Source organism: Melanerpes formicivorus, unplaced genomic scaffold (assembly GCF_026170545.1).
Source record: "Melanerpes formicivorus ecotype bairdi unplaced genomic scaffold, bMelFor1.0.p_v2 SCAF_12, whole genome shotgun sequence".
NCBI classification, from domain to species: domain Eukaryota; kingdom Metazoa; phylum Chordata; class Aves; order Piciformes; family Picidae; genus Melanerpes; species Melanerpes formicivorus.
The window spans coordinates 738,656-744,679 of NW_027142364.1; the positions used below are offsets into that span (position 1 = coordinate 738,656).

At 51.3% G+C, this 6,024-nt stretch overlaps 1 protein-coding gene across 2 annotated transcripts in view; it reads left to right on the forward strand.

Moving 5' to 3' along the window:
* STRIT1 (small transmembrane regulator of ion transport 1) overlaps nt 1–6,024 on the forward strand; it is a 221,839-nt gene that overhangs the window by 157,538 nt on the left and 58,277 nt on the right. The window lies entirely within an intron of this gene.

Consider the following 6,024-nt stretch of genomic DNA (forward strand, 5'->3'; position numbering starts at 1 on the left):
TCCAACACTTCCAGTGAGCAGAGAGGTTTTCCTGTCCCAGGAACATGACTGCACTCTAAGCCACGGCAGCTTTCCCTAATGGGTGAGCATAAGAAATGTGCCTGTGGCCTCCTCTTTCTCCTTCATAGAATCATAGAATCAACCAGGTTGGAAAAGACCTCAGAGATCATCAAGTCCAACCTGTCACCTAATACCAAACACCTCCTGACAATTAAACCATAGCTCCAAGTGCCACATCCAAGCCTTTCTTGAACACCTCCAGGGATGGGAACTCCACCACCTCCCTGGGCAGGTTGGAGAAAGGTATCCTGCAGAGCTGCTCCTCTCCTTGGTCTTCTCCTCTGGGAAAGGAACTGCTCTGCTTCTTTGGGACAAGACTGCTGCACAAAAGTCAGCTCTTCCCTCTGTGACATAAGATAGACAGGATCCATGCCTTTTAGAAGGGGAAAAAACAGTGTTTTCTTTGGGCTTATGTGCAGTAAACTGAGGCCTAGGCTTTGCCCACTTTTTTTTTGGGGTGTCATTTATGACAGCATTGATATTTAAGGTTGCAGGGTAAAGCAACACATAAAACACTGCCTTCTTGCAAGAGCATTGGGTAAATGGCAGAAGCTCTGCAAGGAGCTGGTCAGTGAGATTGGATTTACTGGTACAGGTAAAAGCAGTCCTCTACAGGCAGGATTATGTTCCAAACTCATTAAAACTCAATTTCAGCCTAACTTCTGAGGCTGAACTTCCTGGTGTGCCCATTCAAGCCTTGCTGGAAGGTGAATAGGGGAGAAGATGGTGAGGAAGTAATGATGGAAGGAGAAACGAAGGGCTGAGGCAAGCCACAGCAGAGCTGGAGAGGCTCTCCAGCAGGCAGGGAGCTGTGCAAACAGCATCACAAATGGGTCTTGTGGTCATTAATTTTATTACTATTGCAGAAAGTTCTCCATCTACAGCTGATTTTCCTGCTGCTCCCAGATGGGGTCACAGCTGGGTCACTCACAGGCATATGCCTGCTTCCTCAGCTTTTGTTTCCTCTCCCTTCAGAAAGGGGCAATTGTTTCTTCCCAGCCTCTGGAGTCTCCAGTTGACTCTCTCAGGGCAGTGTGAGGGTGGAATTACTGCTGCCCAGCTGCTGCTGCATGGCACAGCATTTGCCTCCTCCCCAGCTCCTGCTGCATGGCACAGCATTTGCCTCCTCCCCAGCTCCTGCTGCATGGCACAGCATTTGCCTCCTCCCCAGCTCCTGCTGCATGGCACAGCATTTGCCTCCTCCCCAGCTCCTGTTGCATGGCACAGCATTTGCCTCCTCCCCAGCTCCTGTTGCATGGCACAGCATTTGCCTTCTCCCCAGCTCCTGTTGCATGGCACAGCATTTGCCTTCTCCCCAGCTGCTGTTGCATGGCACAGCATTTGCCTCCTCCCCAGCTCCTGCTGCATGGCACAGCATTTGCCTCCTCCCCAGCTCCTGTTGCATGGCACAGCATTTGCCTCCTCCCCAGCTCCTGTTGCATGGCACAGCATTTGCCTTCTGAGTGTGCCCCATCCATTTGTCAGTGTCTGAAGCAGTGGTGATTACTGAGCACAATGGTACATTGGCTGCTTTGCTCAGGGATGATCACACTAATAGGGCTGCATTATGGGTGTGCCACTGCTAGGAGAGCTGCACAGCAAAATTAAAAGCATTCATATCATGCTGTTCCATGAATTACATCCAGAGCCTGCTGTGCTCTCTATTAGAAAGCAACCAGCTCCTGTGAGGAGCTGTGCAGAAGAATTGCCTCCCTGCTAGCTGTCTGTCTCCTCTCAATTCAGGGAGCCAGTGGCTGCTCAATAAAAGGGTCATCCTGAAGGGTCTGGTCTCAGGAGAACAATTACACCACACCTAGAGTATGTCTTCCTCTCTGTGCTCCCTAAAGCTGAGCTGCTCTCCACTTGGGTAGCTGCAGGTATTGCTACCACCTCTCTGCCTTGCCATCCACTAGGGAATTAACACCTTCCTGATTGGAATTGTGCCTTTCTCCTCCTTGTGTACACTTAGTACCTCTTCCTCTTCAGCACTGCCATCCTGGAATCAGCATTTTATAATTGCTTGTCTCTCTTCTGGTGGGTCTCACTTTGGAGCTCTCCTGAGTGACAGCTCAGAGTCAGCTCTGGTGGTGTGCAGACAGTGCAGGCTGGGCCAATTCATTCTCATCCCTCAGCCAGCTGGTTTCTTGCCAGCCTGACTGAAGTGTTGGCACTGCTTTGCTTGCCCATTGATGTGCTGCTCATGGCCTTCTGAGAGCCATGGGGACAGGCTCAGCCCATGGTCATACCTCACCCCATGGGCACATGGAGCTTACTCACTCTGAGCTCCATTTGTCTCTCACTGGTTCTGTAATTCTCCAGGAGTCTCAGTTCACTGCATGTGAGCAACAACCTGAAGTTAGGGAGCTGTGAGGAGATAGAGCAGGCTTCAGTGCAAGGGGAGGGACAGCCTGTGATGTGCTGCTGGGAGGAAGAACAGCCCTTGGTTCCCAAAGGAGATTCTGCACAGCACAGTTCCATTTCATTCGAGGGGCCAGCACCACCCAGCTTGTGATGAGCAGGGAAGCTAAGCCATGTCTGCAGGTTTAAGGGGATAACTCCTGCTGGACATGGCTCCAGGTGTGATGAGCAGGGAAGCTAAGCCATGTCTGCAGGTTTAAGGGGATAACTCCTGCTGGACATGGCTCCAGGTGTGATGAGCAGGGAAGCTAAGCCATGTCTGCAGGTTTAAGGGGATAACTCCTGCTGGACATGGCTCCAGGTGTGATGAGCAGGGAAGCTAAGCCATGTCTGCAGGTTTAATGGGGTAACTCCTGCTGGACATGGCTCCAGGTGTGATGAGCAGGGAAGCTAAGCCATGTCTGCAGGTTTAAGGGGATAACTCCTGCTGGACATGGCTCCAGGTGTGATGAGCAGGGAAGCTAAGCCATGTCTCCAGGTTTTAGGGGATAACTCCTGCTGGACAGGGCTCCAGGTGTGATGAGCAGGGAAGCTAAGCCATGTCTGCAGGTTTAATGGGGTAACTCCTGCTGGACATGGCTCCAGGTGTGATGAGCAGGGAAGCTAAGCCATGTCTGCAGGTTTAAGGGGATAACTCCTGCTGGACATGGCTCCAGGTGTGATGAGCAGGGAAGCTAAGCCATGTCTGCAGGTTTAATGGGATGGCTCTTGCTGGACATGACTCTAATTGCTCCAAATCAGTAATCACTCTGTGCCTGCAGCACAGCAACACAGCTGCAGGGGAAAGGGATCAAGCAGGAGTGCATCTGCCTTTTATTAGAAGCCACCACTGATTTAATTCATCTGAGACAAATAAGGAGATGAAATCCACTGCAGTTGAACTGTCTTGGATCTGAAAGCGCTTTCTGAGTCCAACAGCCCCCAAATGATCATTTAGTTGGACATCTCTATAGAAGTCTGTTAAAAAAAGCAGCTCTAGGAGAGGAGAGAAGGTTTTCTTTGACATGCTGTTGAGGAAGGAATGACAAAGACATTCATGGAATTCTGCACACACATTTCTGCTGGGGACAGAGGTGGCTTCACCTAACACTGCTGTAGTAATCTTGTCTCTCTTGAGTGCTAAGACAGAGCAAACAGGTAAGGCAAAGCTTAGCTCAGTGCAAGGATGGATTTTTAAGCCCTTCTTTGCTGGCTGGGTTTATGAATGGTGAATGTTTGATTCTCTCCCCAAGCAGCTCTGAGCTGTTCCATGCAGGCTGGCTCCCAGCAATCCTCTGCTAGGCTGTTGAGTAGTGCTGACTCTTCCTGTGAAGAGACATCATTGTGCAGTGCTGTTTGAAACCAGGCCAGAGAGGAGATTTCCATGCCCAATGCATTTTCTCTTGGTGATCAGTCCTCAGCAAAGAGGAGTCACCCCAGGACAAGGAATGCACTCCTGGGTGGTGGAGGACAGTAGTTGTGACAGCAACCTCCCATAACTCAGGAGGCCAAAGACAGAGAAGAAAGGGAATAGTAAGGATCTGAATCTGCAGATCCATCCTTGCCCTGCAGGCCAAGGGCACAACCACAGCCAGAGGTGCCTCTTTCTTTCTCTTGGTTTCTGCAGGATAAGGACCTGTGGGTTTTGGCAGTGCTGTCTCATTCCATTCTCTCACTGGTTCCTTAGAGCATTTGAGAGCAGAGGGTTGTGGTGCTGCTGCCCAGCTCTGCTCTCCTGGCCACCCCCCCGACCTAGCTGAGTCTGGTCATGAATTTCAGGACATTTGGGAGTGAAATCACAATTGCAAAGATCATAGAATCAGAGAATTGTTTGGGGTGGAAAAGACCTCTAAGCTCATCCAGTCCAACCATTGACCCAACCCCACCATGGCCACCAAACCATACCCCCAAGTGCCATGGCCACATGTTTCTGGAACACCTCCAGGTATGGGGACTCCACCACCTCCCTGGGAAGCCTGTGCCAATCCCTGACCATTCTTTCAGTAAAGAAATTCCTCCTCATCTCCAACCAAGAATGTGTCCTTGCAGCTCTCAGAATATTTTGCCTGGCTCCACAGAGGTTGTGGAGTCTCCTCTGGAGACTTTCAAGATCCATCTGGATGCATTCCTGTGTGACCTGTGCTAGATCCTATGGCCCTGCTCTGGCAGGGGGGTTGGAGAAGAGAAGCCTCTGAGGAGACCTTATTCTGGCCTTCCAGGATCTGCAGGGGGCTCCAAGAAAGCTGGGGAGGGACTTTAGACGGTACCAGGGAGTGATAGGACTGGGGGGGAATGGAGCAAAACTAGAAATGGGGAGATTCAGATTGGATGTGAGGAAGAAGTTGTTCCCCATGAGGGTGGTGAGAGCCTGGCACAGGTTGCCCAGGGAGGTGGTGGAAACCTCCTGCCTGGAGGTGTTTGCAGCCAGGCTGGAGGTGGCTGTGAGCAACCTGCTGTGGTGTGAGGTGTCCCTGCCCATGGCAGGGGGATTGGAACTGGCTGAGCCTTGAGGTCCCTTCCAAGCCTGACAGTTCTGTGATTCTACATCAGGGAGCACTCAGAGATGGCAGAGGGCTTGGAGCTGCTTTCCTGATGTTTAGCATCCAGGTGAATTGGAATTTCAGCTGGAGCTTGCTGGCTGGCTGTGGTGTTTACAGAGCCTCTGCTGTCTGTTCACTGGTTTCCAGGGAGGGGGGAACTCTGCTGCAGCCTGCTGTGATCTCTCTCCTCTGCTCAGCTGCTCATTTCCATAAAACTTGTGGGAACTTAATAGCTTTGACACCGTCAGATGGAGATGAAAACAATCATTTTGTCAAAGAGAAGTGAGGGGTGGGGCAGGGAAGAGGGAGATGTGCACACACACATCCCCACAGCCAGGCAGCCTGGCCATGTGCTTCCTGCGGGAGCCAGGCTGAAAAAGAGAGGTCCAAACAAGGGTGAATGTTGCTTCTTTCTCTTCTTATCTCTGCACTTCTGACCAGGCCCACACAGTTAAGATTTAGAGCACTGTCCTTAATTTCAAGTTGACTTGCTGGGGCAGAGGTGACTGTGATTTGTAAATAGAAAGAAATGAGCCTTGGCCTTCAGCTGGCACAGCAGACTGACAATCAATAGTCCAGCAGGACAGATAAATCTCAAAAGCCAGGTCAAATCCCCTACAGTTAAAGGCCAGATGGAAGGTCCACATCCAGCACTGTGCCTTGTGTGGAAGGCAGCATGGATGCTCCTCTCTTTTGCAAAGAGTTACTCAGCTGAGTGGTCACTGCACCCAGCTCTGATCCTTGTGCTGCAGGCTCTTGTCACACACAGCTGCAGACGTGTGTTAGAATCACAGAATTGTCAGGGTTGGAAGGGAGCTCAAGGCTCAGCCAGTTCCAACCCCCTGTAATGGGCAGGGACACCTCACACCACAGCAGGTTGCTCACAGCCACAGCCAGCCTGGCTGCAAACACCTCCAGGCAGGAGGCTTCCACCACCTCCCTGGGCAACCTCTGCCAGGCTCTCACCACCCTCATGGGCAACAACTTCTTCCTCACAGCCAAGCTCCATCTTCCTATTTCTAGTTTT